Here is a 14,139-nt window from a genome sequence, read left to right as displayed (position 1 = left end):
GATTTTAAATGGCAAGTCCACGAACCAATGAAAGTGACTGATGTAACATGGGCGTGGTTAAAATCCCCCTAAAGAGAGACTAAAAGAGGGATGGAGCGCTTTGCGCTCGCCCCTAAAAATGACTACAAGTCCAAAAAATGCAAGCCACAAACCTAACCCAGATGGGTTACAAATGCACTGAACTGGGAAACGTAAGAGCCTACAGGAGCGTCTGTTTTGATATTTGTTGTCTTGGGTACATATGGACCCACGAAATAGTTATTTTTGTGTTACATATCTGTTTATTTTGTTTAATCAAATGTATTCTAAGCATTGTTTTTGTTTCTACTATCATGATGATTTTTGTGAACCTTTTTGTTGAATCCCTGTTTTATTATTTTTCTTATTAGAAGTGTATTTTGTACTTATTGTCATGGCCTGGTTTGTGAAATAATAAAAATTTCTAGAAAAAAGAGCCCTACAGAGCGGGGTGAGGATGCAGCAGCTGGGGTACAGAGGCCCTGAGTGGTGAAGTGTGAAAGCGTCACTGATAACAACTGAAGAACAAGCAACAATTGTTAGTTTGTTGAAAAAAAAATAGGTCGAGTGCTCAAGCGATTTGACCAGTTGCATGAATTGTAGGCTTTTAACCACGTCTACCGCACACCCAGCGATTTCACTCGTTCGTGGACTCGCCTTTCAAAAATCTCTTGTTATCATTGGTAAATGCTTTACGTTTGTCCCGCCTTGGGGCAGTTTTGTTACGCCTTGCAGACTGACCCTGTTACATGGATAATTGCACGATTGCCTATATGTTTGACCGCGAGCAAACTTCTTTTTCTTTTTGTGTCTCTCCTCCACGCTCATGCTTATGGCGGCCATGGCGCTTTGAATCAGCTTGCTAATGTCAACTAATGTTTTACTCTTCATTTTCAATTTATGTGGCAAGAAAAGTCCAGTTAGAAATTTACGAAGTTAATAGCTCTAACTCGAGCAAATGTGAGACCCATTACATTGCAAATGCTTGTTTTACTTTGCCGTACAGTATATGCAGTAGTGTGCAAGGGTGCAATGGGCTCTAATGTAACTGAGGAAACTAGCCACTCCCCATTGCCAGTTGGGGTAAAATGTAAGCCAGGAGAAGTGCAAGAGTAAATCAAGCCTACTCATAGCGTAATGACCACATTTAACTTATTTATTGTAATGTTTAGCTTCCTTCAGGGAGTTTCTAGGCATACCATAGAGAATGCAGCCTGAATTCATCATTATGAATATTCTAGTAATTTCAGCATCAGTGTAGATTTCTCTAAGTAGAACACCGGAGTTAACATAAAACCGTGAAAAGTGTGGTTGTCTACAGAAGCTTATATCAAAATTGAGTATTTTCTTAACCAAAATTCAACTGTGCTATTTTGACACCAAAATGTGCTGGATGCTTGATGTCATGTGGCCATGTGCTTGTGTGATTTCGGCTGATGCTGAAAAGATTTCCTTTTGGTAGACAACAGCAGCTCATGCATTATTCTTACTCAGTGCTTAATTTGTAAATAAAAACGTGCCCGTGCCCAAAGCACTCGTCTTAAACACATGGCTGCCACAATTAAATGTGCAAACACGGAATACTGAGGCAGAGTAATCCTGAAGCCATTGCGGGACTCTTGAATCTATTTACTGCCACTCTCTGCCCTTTCAGCTCACTCTTACAGCTTTCTGCTTTCTCCCATTGTGACGCTTTTTTCATTTTACACTTCCTTCGCCTTTCCCATATGTGTCTTTCGCTCACACTAAGGGCCATATTTATACTTTTTGACGCACAACTGCGCCGACGCAGTTGTGCGTCAAAAATGTTACCGCCAAAATGTTACCGCCGGCTAACGCCATTCCTATGCACCATGCGGGCGCCTTATTTAAGGAATGACGTTAGCTGGCGCTGCGTACTGGTCTGAGTAAAAAATCAAGCCTCAAACTGGACTTGCGCCATTTTTTGATGCACAACCCCCATTGAAATGACTCCTGTCTTAGCAAAGACAGGACTTATGCCCCCTTGCCTAATGGCCATGCCCAGGGGACTTCTGTCCCCTGGGCATGATCCTTGGGCACAGTGGCATGTAGGGGGGCCCAAATTACAAAATACTTACCTCAACTTACCTGTGCTTACCTGGGATGGGTCCCCCCATCCATGGGTGTCCTCCAGGGGTGGGTGAGGGTGGCAGGGGGTGTCCCTGGGGGCAGGGAAGGGCACCTCTGGACTCCTTCCGAGCCCACAGGTCCCTTAACGCCTGCCCTGACCCAGGGGTTAAAAAACGGCGCACATCAGGCTGTGCGCCGTTTTTTAAGGCCCACCCCCGTGCGTCAAAATGACACTGGGGTATAAATAAGGCGCACAGGCCTTAAAGTCATTTTTTGGGCGGGATTGCCTACTTTGCATATCATTAACGCAAGGCAGTTTCCCGCATCCAAAAAATGACGCACACAGTGGAATTTTGACGTCTGCGGGGTCGGGCGTCAGAGTTTAATTTTGGGGCAAGGTTTGCGCCGAATGTGCGTCAAACTTTTTGCCGCACATTCGGCGCAAACAGAGTATAAATATGCCCCTAAATGCTTGAAGCAGAAATATAAGCGCCGGCCCTCAAAAATAAGTGCTGGTGCTCTGCACCGGAAATAACAAGCACAAATTAAACACTGTTCTTCCTGTGGTGTCACATTTGTGTGCTCTATCCACATCCTATGGGGTTTTCTTTTGGACCGCTTCATAGACATGACCTGGGGGAATTCTGAGTATTTGGTTCAGGTAGTACTGTCCCATACCAAGGTATATTCTTGAAATGTACACACACCAATGCTGATCTGAACAAGTTGCTGTTGCTTAGCCACAGGAATTACGTTATGGACCAGATGTACAAAGCCCTTTTCCATTTTTTGACAGTCCAAATCAGTATTTGAGGACATTACGAAATGCAAAAAGCCTTTTCTATTGTACAAAGGCCATTAAGAAATCGTAAATTGTGATTTCTACCTTGTAGAAATCGTAATTTGCGATTCCCAGAATAGGAAATCGCAAATAGGGATTCCCTGTTTGCGATTCCTATTCTGATGTACAAAGCATTTCCTAAATGTGCCTTGGGCATTTAGGGGATGCGATTACCATCGACTTCAAGTCGGTGGTAACCAGGTGCAATTTTAAACAAGCATTTACAATGCAATAGGTCGAACAAGTTAATTGTCATCTTTTGACAACAGCACCCACCAGCAAAAAACAAAAAAAATACATGAGTGGAAACTGAGAAAAGACGAATTAACAAAATAAAATAAAGTTAACTTTAAAAAATAAAACTTTACAATTTTGTTTGTCCTGCTGGGCAAGTTTTTGCCAGTCACAAGCCTTATGTTTGTGGGGCACTGGAAGTTAGAGGAAAATAATACCTCAATCACATCGGGAGCAGCGGACAGGCACTAATTAAGTTGAAATCAATTAGTGCGTGATCCCTGCTCCACACAGAGGAATGGAAATGATGCCAGACATGCCTTGATGAATTACGAGGCTGTAAAGAAGAGTGCCACGCAAACCAACAAATGGTGAGAGACAGGCGGGCACTGAGCTCTTTACTGAACACAATAGCGTCTTGCATACGAGACGCATGCACAAGCGCATGCACTCCCAGGCCCGACCCTAAAAAGCACCCCAAGGTGCTTTTTTAAATTGCAATAGACCACACACATGCCCATTAGGCATATGTGTGCTCTACAAATGCACCCCTATTTTTGGGGTGCACCAAGGGGGGCCTTTTCCCCTTTGCAATCTTTGGTTTTGCATTTCTGAAATAGCAATTTCTTAAAAAGAAATCGCTATTTTGGAATGCAAACCTGGCCCATTGACTGAAATGCAATGCGATTTCTTAATAGAGATTTCCTGACAGCAATTCCTACTTTGTAAGAATTGCTATTAGGAAATCGTTCTTTTATTACATTGCATTAATAATAATAATAATAATAATAATAAGATAGTTTAATAATAATAATAGAGTTTATGGTACAGATATTAAAATCCATTACAATTTAAAACCAGTGACGATCGGTCACTAAGTATGAAAAAAACACTCACATCATGACACATAAACAGATCAAGAACCCAAAGTTACCAATAAAACACACTACTAATACCAAACAAAGTGAATGCAATAAAATACTCAATTGCGATAATTACACACATAAGAGCAGCAGAAAGATCGTCAGCAAAAAAAAAAAACATTTGTGTCATAAAGATAAATTTCAATGATAACGAAGAGTCCACACTACAGTTATCAGGAGAAAAAGGACATATTGCCCATTTAATTGCTAGAGCAACTACATGAGTCCTTAAAGGGATAGTATGCCTGCCATGTACCATCTCCAAGGGATGTAACCACATTCACTTTCAAGCACACAAACGTACTGCAGGCAACTACATGAATCTTTCAAGTGCTTGCAAACTTTAATTAATCTATCAGTAGGATAATAGCCATAAAAATCTAAAACTCAAGAAATGTGCAAAATTCAAACGGAGCCAAGGAGCAAGAGCAGAAAAGAGTTTTGGTGTGCCATTAGTCACTGCTCGCAGTGCCCCTAGTGAACTTGATTTGAGCAACATTAATAAATTTGGTCAGCGAAACATCCAACATCATATTTTCTGGATCCAAAGATGCAATGAAGGCCTGCAGGAACAGACCCCTCGTTCATTCCAGTTATTCTGCAGCAAGGATCTACGCTCCTTCCACAAAGCTGGGCACAAACATACCACTTGCTCAAAAGATTCTGCCCAACTGCCACAACCCTACACATTACACCATCCCCTAGGAGATGCAGCTAATTAGGTAACTGATTCAAAAAAGCCCAATCTCCCATCCTAAGGGCCACAAATTTATTTTTCATACAAATACCATAAGTGCGGGAGAGATATCAAACTGGGGCAGCTGGCTGATACGTATTAATTACTGCCCAAGCATGTTTACGTTTAACAAGAAGGGCTCTGTCTGAGTCGAAAGACCATAGCTGAACACTCTTTTTAATACCACTTTTAAATAGCAACTGTGATGGATTATCAGCCCAAAGATCCTCTACTCTCAATAACCATTTGCACTCATCCAAAAAGCGAGAGTGTGACCTTTTTGTCCCAGTGGCACTAATTTCGAGCCATAAAAATGACTCCAGACTGCCCGCTTTTGCCCTCCGTAGTTTCTGACATAATTTCGGAAGGGTGCCAACACATGCTGCCCGCTGGTCTAAGAGGCCAAATTCAAGACGAACCTGCACAGGGACTTCGGCAAGTGAAATACCCTCTTATAAGTCTTAGCTCCATATTTATACTTTTTTAGCAGCGCATTTGCGTCATTTTTTTACGCAAATGCGGCACAAACTTACAAAATACAGATGTATTTTGTAAGTTTGCGCCGCTTTTGCGACAAAAAGCGTCACAAATGCGGCACTAAAAAGTATAAATATGGGCCTTAGTGACCAACATATATAACAAACAAGTGTCTCTACCCAGCATGACTTTCTGGCCATAGGTCAATGAGGGACGAATCTTTGCTCTCATGACTTCCAACAATGGTAACAGATATGGCCCCCTGAGAGTTTTAATTAATTTCGAAAGAGACACCTGCAGGGTCACTGCTTTTACTTCAACCTCCTTTCTCTGCTTAAAAAAGCTGCCCCTGGCATCAAGATGCACCCCTAAATATTCATAACGGTAGTCTGGAGTGAGTTTGTTGCTGTTATAGTACCAGCTGCTTCCCAAAAGCCTTTTCCTAGCAAAGGAAACCACCTTTGTTTTTAACAGATTTACTTCCAAATTATTCAAAGCTGTATAAAGTAATAGTTGGTTAAGCAGCCTCTGCAAGCCTACGGTAGTGTAGCTAAACATTGCCATATCATCAGCTTAAAGCAAATGACTCACCCGGAGGCCACCAATCTTATGGGGGTGACAATTGACAGCATCAAGGAGAATTGACACGTCTGCAATGAACAGATTGAATAGCAAGGGGACAAGTACACACCCCTGCTTCACAACATGAGATGTGGGGATTTTCCTTGAAAAGGAAAGGCCATCTCCAACTTTAATGTGTAAATCAAATGCTACTAGTGGTACTGCAGCACTGGTTGTGCCACCCACATAAGTAGCCCTGTAAACATGGCTCAGACCTGCCACTGCAGTGTCTGTGTGTGCAGTTTTAACTGCCAATAAGACTTGGCAATTGTACCCACTTGCCTGGCCTAAACCTTTCCTTTTCTTACATGTAAGACACCCCTATGGTAGGCCCTAGGTAGCCCCATGGGCAGGGTGTAGTGTATGTTTAAGGTAGGACATATACTAATGTGTTTTATATGTCCTGACAGTGAAATACTGCCAAATTTGTTTTTCACTGTTGCAAGGCCCATCTCTCTCATAGGTTAACACAGGAGATTCCTTTAAATATGATTAAAGTGTAGATTCCCTTTGGGAGCAGATATACATGTGGAGTTTGGGGTCTCTGAACTCACAATTTAAAAATACATCTTTTAGTGAAGCTGGTTTTGAGATTGTGTGTTTGAAAATGCCACTTTTTGAAAGTAGGCATTTTCTTGCTTAAACCATTCTGTGACTCTGCATGTTTGTGGATTCTCTGTCTGGGTCAGTTTGACAGTTGGCCTGGTTGCACCTGACACTAGACAGTGTCACAAAGGGAGCTGGGGTGTAGCCTGCATATCCTGATGATCCATCTGTGCTAGGAGGGAGGAGAGGAGTGGTCACTTACACCTGAAAGGGCTATGCCGGCCCTCACACAATGCAGTCTCCAACCGCCTGTTGTGGGTCTTTGGCCTGGCCTGGGCAAGGCAGGATCTCACAAACAAGAGAGACTTTCCTTTGAAGTAGGCATACTTGAAAGGCAGAAAGGGGTATAAGAAGAGCATCCAAAACCCCTGAAAATTAGATCACTTTTGGAATCAAGAGAAACCTCTGCCAAGGAGAAGAGCTGAGGAGAAGTGCTGCCCTGCCTGTGACTGTGCTTTGTGGAGCTATCCTGCAGTTGCTGCTTCTGCCTGTGAAAGGGGACAAAGACTGGACTTTGTCATGCATTTCTGCTTCTGAAGAATCTCCAAGGGCTTGAACTGAGCTTGCCTCCTGTTGTTGAAGTCTCAGGGCCATCAAAGACTTCCCCTGCCAGCACCTGGACTCTCTGCTGAGACTCCTGCCCTGCCAAGTGGTGCCCTATCCAGTTCCTGGGCCCTTGAAAGGTGAATCTGGCAGACAAAGACTGACAATCCATGCACAGACCGCCGTGCAGCAAACTTTTTGACTCACCTTCCGTGACGCAGCTGATAAACGACACGTCGCCGGCTTCAAGGCTGAAATCAAAGCTCCACCTGCATCGCGGCTGGAAGATCGACACAACGCAGGGGGAGAAATGACGCACATCACCCGCTAGCGGAGGCTGATAAAGACGCAAACCCCACATAGCGTGGTCTTGTGACACCGTGCGACCGGATTTTCAACGCTGGGTGCAGAAAAATAGCGCAAAGCCTGCCCGGACCCCAGGTGCCTGTCTGGACCGATGCATTGCTCTCTTGAGGGAGAGGAGAAACGACACACGCTGACCCAACCGGAGGAGGAACGACGCACGGTCTTGTTTGTGAGTGAGAAATCGACGCATCGCTGGCCTTTTCTGACGCACTCACTCGTCTAGTGTTATTTTGATGCTATCCAGGTACGTTTGCACGCTAACAAAGTTCTCACTGTTTTCTAAAGGACTTAAGACTCTTATTCTTTGAAAATTCATAACTTAACTTGTGTATGTTGGATTTTTGTCGCTTTGGTCTTGTTTTGTTTAGATAAATATTCCCTATTTTTCTAAACCTGTGTTGCGTCATTTTGTAGTGTTTTCACTGAATAACTGTGTATGTTGGTATAAATACTTTACACATTGCTTCTGAAGTTAAGCCTGCCTGCTTGTGTCAAGCTACCAAGGGGATGAGGGGGGGTTAACTGAGGGTGATTCTCCTTTACCCTGACTAGAGTGAGGGTCCTTGCTTGGACAGGGGGCAACCTGACTGCCAACTAAAGACCCCATTTCTAACAGCTGCGAAACCCCCTTTGAGCATTTGTCAATTTATTAATAAGGGACCAACATTTTCTTGAGTTCGAGACTTTATTGGCACTTACAAGTTTTACCCAAAAGAGGTCAGAACGTCTCTGTTTCTCCTCATAAATGGCCTTCCTATAAGCCTTCTGCATTTCCTTGAATATAGACAATAAGACCTTTAAGCCTAGTCTCCTTCTGGATGCCCTAGCAGCTTTATTACAGGGTTTCTTTATCTTCTGAGTCTCCCTCGCAGTGGCAGGCTGCACGATTGAAATAGAGTTATTTGCAGGTTGATGAAATCGTAACCATAAGGAGGAGACAAAATTGGCCAATAAGTTGGTTGGAGACACACTGCCAGTCACTTCAGCGTCTAGGTAGTTGCCACATTCAGCCATTACTACACCACTAATGGTGGAGCTCCACTTTATACGCTTTAAAGTCTCAATGCACGCTCCACCACCAACAACCCAAGCCACAGCATGGTGATGAAAGCTGGATTTTATAACCATGGTCTGGGGGCAATGGTCACTCTCAGCCCGAGTGGATATCAAAAAGTTTTCAATGAAAGGAAACATTTCCACATTACAGATGGTATCATCCAAAAGAGAGCATATCTGCCCATCAGATCTCATGCAACTTGGGGGAGTGTCTTGCGGCAAACGGCCATGCAGTACTTTATATCCCATACTGTTTAAATGCAGTACCACACGTGCACCCAAGGAGCTGCAAGGGCAATTCCTTGGCTGCAACTGTTCAGGTACCAATAAATGATTACAAAGATCGGGACCCTCAAGAACTTCAGAGGTATCTTGAAACAAATTCCCCAGCTAGGTCACCCAAGATCTGTGTCAAATGATTCAGCTTACCCTTTTTTCCTTTGCTCCAGGACTAATACAGACATTTACCAAAAAGAGGGTTCTCTGTAGTCGCCAATTACTGATCTTAATGCCTGTACCCAGTTCTCCTTCAGGATAAGTGGCATGATACGACCTTTTAATTTGACAGCAACATTGATGGATAACCCACCCCTAGCACAACCACTTTTATACTCTCTGCAGGCAGCTTTCCAGAATTCCAAAAACCCTGGGAGTGGACCGCTTGCCTCTGCCCAGGTTTCCTGCAGAACAATTATTTCTTGGCGGTTTAAAAACAACAATAAATCCACGGTTTGAATCTTCTGAGCAACCCCATTGATGTTCCAAGAGCATAATGTCAAAGACTAGCACTTTGGCTTAAAAAGCACCTCCAGCGAAGTTCAATCAGGCTGTCCATAAAATAAGGCTATGGGTAGCCTGTTCCAGTTTGTCCCCAATGGGTTGTCAGCTTCGGTCCTTCTTATGGACCTGTATGTAATGGAACTTCCCTGCGCACCTTTCAAGATTGAAAATGGCTTCGACTCAAGGAGGACCTTTGGGCTTGATGATTCAGACAGCAATACAGGGTAGCCAGGATTCTTGAAGGGGCTGATCGTAATACCCCAAGAATGAAATATATCTTCTCTAGCAAGAATTGACTGTGCAAGGGCAATTAAAACTAGTGTCACCACAGTGGCTTCCCCTGTCTGGGAGCCCTTAAAAGGAAGGAATTCAATACAGACAATATCGCTAGATCCAATACCACCAAACTCCAGAGTAAACTTGAATAGTCCTAAAATGTTCCCCCTATTTAAAATGTCATAAGCGCCTGTCAAACGATATTCAGGATTAAAAAGTAACTTTGTGGTTAAGCACTTAGGAAGAAGCAATAGATAACAGGTTGGTGGCCTTGGATAAATCCGGCTCGCTGGCCTGGAATTACCGCTAGATCCTTCTCGCCTCAATTCCAAGCAATCAACACAAGAGGTAGTATCTTGATAAATTGGATCTACTGGGGGAGGCAAGCTGTTTTTAATCTTAGGGGGCATCACAGAAGAAATGTTAACTCTCAGTCTTGCTATGTCACAACTAATTATTTCACTAGCCGTGATGTGGTTTGTTGCCGTTTCTGGAGTATTTACATGACTATCCCTCCCTTAAAGCAATTGACATTGCAGAGCCATCAATTTGACTTTTTTTGGAGGGTCCAGATGCTTCTTTGGATGTGATTCTATCTCCCCTGATTGGGGTATTGGCCGGTAAGCTTTGCACAGACTCACTTGATGGTTGCAGATCACCCGGATAAGCCAGAAATTTACCAGTCGGAAAAATCAGATTTATCGACTTCTTATGCTTTTGTGAGTCATGATGGACTAACGTTTGACATTTATTTACATTTCCAGCTAAAGAGAGACTCCACCTTTTATTCCGCTGTTTGTGGAGCCTTTTCCTTTCCCTCTTACTTAATGTGGACTGCGCCAGGGAATCAGGCACTGAAAAGATCATTTTAATGAGTCAGCCTGTGGAACACAGTGATGATAAGGGGACCAAACTGACTCTACAGGCTCAACTCCAGAAGAATGACCCTTTTGGCAGTCTCAGCTGACTATAGTACCTTGCTTAGGAACTCCGAAAATTTCATGCTGGCTCCATTTGTTATTTATTAAGCTCTTAACAGGAAAGATGTAATCGTCCAATATTTTTATTTTTTTCTGTGCAAATTTGGAATGTTGCCCCAAATTCACTGAGGTGACAAATAGCTCTAAACGAGATGGAAACCTCTTGATTTCAGACTAGACTGAACTTAGAAAAGTTGGAAGAGATGATGGACTTTCTATAATCGGGGAGCAGCAACAAGCCGCTTGGACCAAATAAGCACTTGCTTGCGCTCTGATGATTAATTTGTTTTAAATGATCAAATTTGCAATCAATCCCCACCACATAGGTGGCTAATGTATTCAGCAGGTCAACTTGCACATCCAGTTTGTTGGAGTGATAGTTTAAAGCCAAGACAGTGGAATATAAAGTTTGCAAAAACTGAGACCAAACCGGGCCACAAGGATTTGCTACAGCACTGGTCAAGGGCTTAGGCTGAGTTTCTAAACCCTCCACAGATTCTGTACATAAGCAAGAAAAATCCAAAAGCAATTGATCATTCAGCTCTTTCCCATTAAATTCAATTCGAGAATTGCCCATACCAGCCACACTCGGTGATTTCGTTGGAAGCAAGGGTAATATGCTGCCAGTCGCAGTGTGAGTCCATTGTGCAGCCGGTGGGCTGGTAATAAGGTCCATACTATTATCCTGCTGGTGAACAAGGCTTTGATAAACTTCCGAATTCTGCCGCGAAGGCACAAGTGGGGAAGAAACCACCTTCAATGCATCAAAGGAAAGGTCACTTGAGATAACTATTGGTGAACCTTCATGCTTCAGCTGACCACTTGTAACGCCAATGGAGTTAATTTTTGTCCATAGATGGCGATGCATCAATAGTTATCTCCTCGACCTCTGGCCTACTTACTGGCCAGGGAGACCCACAAAATTAGTTCATAATATAGAGGAATGTACTTGTGCTTGTGTTCCAAATGATTGGGCCCCTTTGCGGTGGCCTCCGTGCATCAGTTTTCAGAGATGCAATCAGACTCACAGAGCACTGAATGCCACTGTGTCCACCTTTTTAGCAACAGGAGTTTTTGAAAATATGCCAACAAGGGTGACTCACTGGAAATAGACGAACTCGGGGCAGTGCCAGACTCTTGGGCCTTAATTACAACAGGGCCCGAAGGTTTCAAGGCCGCTGTATTTAACAGTTAAACATGGAGCGCAGAAGTTTGGGACGCCGCTCATGCAATGGGGCTTGAATTTGAAGGATGAAGCCCATCCCCTTGATCCAGCAACAGCTGGTCTATAGCATTGTACACTATATCACCCCGTCGGCTCTTCTTGCGTTTTTGAATAATAACAAGTTCCCTTTTGCTTTGCCAGACCTCATGGTCCTCAAAGGCCTTACAACCCCTCCAGCCCCCTATGGACTTAGCCGAAGAGGGAAGGAGACTCAAACGCACTGCAGAACTCTCCAAAGGATGTCCCCCAACACAACCTGCAAGTCAGGCGAATGAAGGGAAGTAGAGAGTCTTAAAGAGTCATGGGGAGCGGATAGGGGCAGGGCAGGACAGCTCAGCCTGTGCAAGCCGCTCTGGCCTAATGCCAACCGCCTTCGCCCAGCATGAGCTGCCTGCAGCCTAAGATTTCTGCCAGCCCCACAGCCCCCACTTGCCTGAGTGTTGTCTTGGGGTTCTATAATGCCACTTCATACACGCAGAGGAGTTGGAGCCAGGGCACCACAGGATACAAAACTCCAGCACCAGGCCCACTCTGATAGCTCAAACGCTCAATGCTCGGGTCTTCCTCATTGTACCCCGCTGCGTCACTGCTCACGCCACACTCCGCTTCACTCTGCTCCACGCTCCACAGTCCCTCTGCTACCAAGTGAGCGTCTCAAGGAGCATCGGCAGGCGGCAAACTCCAGAACGGGGTAAAAGTCCAATGGAGACCTGGGGGGGCTTAGGAGGGCCTGAGAGGGCCCCTGTGTCAGAACAAGGCCAGTACAGGAGCGAGGATGCAGAGTGGAGCAAACACTATACTAACGCATCAAGCTCCGGCGCGCTACGTCCAAGCTCCCCCCCAACCACATCTATCTATGTAATGCTGTAATGCTGAGAATCACTCCACCCCACTGAAATCGTTCTTTTAGTACATTGCATTTGGCATTTCTTAAATAGGGATTTCTAAGAAGTCGCTATTTAAGAAATGCAAAATTCCATTTTCATACATCTTGCCCAAAATGTCTTTTTAAAGCCTGATCTTGGTGAATTGTGTAAGAAAGTTTTTATAACTTAATTTCTTCTTTCATTTTTATATATTTTCATATAAACTGATCTTTACGTTCTACCAACCACTTTTATTGGTCCTTACTCTGTCAGTGTCAGAAATGTCTGCATGATGATTCAATGTTCAATGTATGGAAGTGAAGTTTATTTGCTATCTTGCTGCAAGGTTTTGCTGCTTTTTGTGCACGGTTATAGGTCTGTAAGGAGCAACAATATCAAATTTCTAACACTAGTACTGTCAAGATGATGTTTGACTACCTTGGGTGTAATGCACATACTGATAGGTCTGACTTTTGGGGTCTGAAGGCTTTCTTTTCCAGTGTCTTTGCAATGCACAGACACTCTGTGCCAGTGGCAACAACAAGAAGGGGAGATTAACAATTACTCTGCGCCCAGAAAGTGTTACATGAGTGGAGCGTGGAAGATCCCATCCAATGTCCCTTGCTCCATTGAGCTGCGTTAAATAATGATAAATCCGGCCCTTAAATTTCAAGTTGTTCAAGCCAATGTGCATTGACCACATTGCCTAAATTAGTAATTGGAAAGGGAGCTGCAAATCCACTTCAGGTTCAGGCAAGTAAAAATTCATTTGAGGCGTGTAGGGATGGGACTTGCACAGCAACAGTTTCTTTCACCATTGCAGTGAGTAGATTTTAGGTTGCCCATAACCAGGGTCACTGGAACTATGCTGCAGCTAAAGACCACATAATGTGGCAGGGTTGACTAAATTATGCAACAAGAAAAAGCTAATTAAGTGGCATAATGCAGCACATTTTTTGGCAGCATTACTTTGACTATTTTGTCATATTTACAAATGTTAACTATGTGTGGGCAAAGGACATACCCCATTAATACCAGTTCCACCTAAATACAGCATTCAGCAAATGGGAAGGTGACTAATTAACTTTTCGAAAAGATCTGCTACTCTTAAGCAACAACATCTGTAGCAGTGTTTAGTAACCTTTGATCGTTAATAACTAGATTTTTTAAAATCTGATAACTATGCAGCAGATGATGGATTATGTGGGAAGTTTAACAGCTCCTTAACAATGCAGAAAACACCTTGGCAACAGAATCACATCATCTCAATGGTCCTTGCTGTAACTTTGCAAACGCCAGTATCAGTGATTGGCGGTCTTCTACTATTCAAGCTAAATATCTGGTAGACTCAGCAGCAGTTTTTGTCAACTGTTCCTAGTAGGGGTTCAAGTGATCAGGTACTTTCATAGACCATGGGCTAGTTCAATGCATTTCCTTATGCTTCTGGTACAATTAAATGCACTTTTTTGATATTAATAGCTAGCCAAAGATAACCTTCCG

The sequence above is a fragment of the Pleurodeles waltl genome, chromosome 10, assembly GCF_031143425.1.
Source record: "Pleurodeles waltl isolate 20211129_DDA chromosome 10, aPleWal1.hap1.20221129, whole genome shotgun sequence".
NCBI classification, from domain to species: Eukaryota; Metazoa; Chordata; class Amphibia; order Caudata; family Salamandridae; genus Pleurodeles; species Pleurodeles waltl.
This window is presented reverse-complemented; position numbering follows the sequence as displayed.